This window comes from Tupaia chinensis, unplaced genomic scaffold (genome assembly GCF_000334495.1).
Source record: "Tupaia chinensis unplaced genomic scaffold, TupChi_1.0 Scaffold143970_1, whole genome shotgun sequence".
Lineage (NCBI taxonomy): Eukaryota > Metazoa > Chordata > Mammalia > Scandentia > Tupaiidae > Tupaia > Tupaia belangeri.
Window position 1 is genome coordinate 1,662,343 of NW_006203821.1, and position 2,050 is coordinate 1,664,392.

The 2,050-nt window shown below is 42.3% G+C and overlaps 1 pseudogene; it reads right to left on the minus strand.

Moving 5' to 3' along the window:
* The window catches only part of LOC102495431 (elongation factor 1-alpha 1 pseudogene), a 20,912-nt pseudogene extending 18,868 nt beyond the window's left edge, over positions 1 to 2,044 (minus strand).
* Positions 2,045 to 2,050: the final 6 nt, after the last annotated feature.

A 2,050-nucleotide genomic window follows, 5' to 3' on the forward strand; every position in this document is an offset into this window, starting at 1 on the left:
AAAAAAAAAATTGGATATTTGATGGCTGCAGTGAGCGGTATGGGCCCAGTTGGGTTCTACTTTATAGTATGCTCTTTTTACCCAATGGGGTTTAGGCCTAAAGTCAGACTTGAGTTCATGTAGAGGCATGTGTCAGCTGTGATAACTATTGGAGAGACTTAGACTAATTAAGATCACTGACAGATCATTTGGGGAGGGGTGAGGCACGGAGGGCAATCGGGGATGACAGGGACAATGTGGGAGGAGGATGGGTCATAACAGAGGGAGGGGGATGGGGAATCTAGGATGGTAAAACAAAAGGCAAGGTATGCAGGACACAAGAATTGGAAATTATTTGCTGAGAACATATAATGTTGACGTGCTTGATTGAGCCAATGCACAGTATATCTTGGATGGAAAATTCATTTGTGTGTTGCGATGGGGAAAAAAATTATAATAAAAATAAACTATAAAAAAAAAGAAGAGAGAAGAGGATAGAGAAAGATAGCAAGTGAACAATAGAGAGGATGTTAGTGAGAAACAGATATGGTTCATTATCTGTTGAAGATGACGTGTATAGTATTCTCAACTGGACTGGTCTGGGAAGTATTTCATGATGGGTGAAGTCTTTTAACAAGCAAAATGAGAAATAGTGATTGACTGTTTTAAAAAATTATAATAATAATAATTATTGGGAAATACATGGAAAAGACTTTGAATGATAAAGCGGGGAGATTGATGTCTCTGTATTGACCGACATGCATGGCATTCCCTTTTGAAAAAGCAATGGAAGTCAATGTAAAGTTATATGTAATCCAATGTAATATAAAGAAATTATGATGATAATAATAAAAAAAAAAAGAATTCCTGATCAGGGAAAAAAATAAAAAGTAAACATGAAAGAAAGAAATTAGAAATTTATCATGATGATTTCAGAAAAAAATTTGTTTTATCTTTATACTTCCTGATAATATTCGTGTTCTATATTTATATTCAGATAAAAGAAATCTAAGTTTTTTCTTACCCCATAATAAGACACAAATATTGCAGTAAAGGGGAATTGATTTGACCTTTTAAAGCCAGTCTTTATATTCACATCCTCACCTGAAAATGAGGATGTCCTCAACTCTCTCAGGGGACGATGGTGTCCCAGGTATGAACAAGATGAAGTGCTGAGTAGATCAGCCCAGCCTGGGCAAGGCCCCCAGCCACCCAGATACAAAACCAAAGGTCTGTGCTCTAGGGTTGACCCTCCTCCAGTATGAAGCAATCCAGAATTTCTGCTTAGTAAAGAGAGGGGGAGGATAGGGAGAATTCGGGGTGGGGAGGTGGGGGGCAAATCCTCCTCAGAGTAAAACTCACCAAGACTATAGGGATTCTAGGATGAGAGGTGGGGGATAGAAGGAAAGAGGTTCCAGTTGGCAATATGGAGGTGGGGAAAGAAAGCTCAAATTATTTCAAGCCTGAAAAAGAAGTTCTGGAAACCTCCTAAGAACAGACAGGAGGTGCCCCCATCATGCAGTGGAGGGTTACAAAGAGATGCCATAGGAATGGGGAATGGTACCTCTGTTTTCCACATGCTCCTTCATCCACTGGGCAGCTGCAGTGATGCTGTTTGGTAACATCCAGGGTCACTGTCTCCAGTCTGTCTGATGTCCAAGCCCCAGATGTTAAGCCACGTTCTTCCACAGACACACAGCCAGCACCCTCAGGCCTCGCATGTCCAGCTGTCTGGCCAGCAGATTCCCGAAACCCGAGTCACAGCCTGTGATAAAGACAAACTTGTCTTGCAGGTGGCCCATCACCTGCCTCTCCTGGTACTAGCACAGAAGGTAGTACAAGCCCACCAGGGCTGCCAGGTAGAGCCACATGGCTTCAAGAGGACGGACACAGCAGGTACCTGTCAAAACAGTTCTGGTCTCCATAGTGAGGAAGTCTGTGCAGGAGCCCAGCCTCCAGAATCTCTGGCATGGAGTGTGCATTTCCCTTGCTGAAAGCCGTTCTTCTGGTCCCACTGCCCTGCTCTTTGAACTAATTTTTCAATTACTGATTTATCCTCAAAGATGTCATG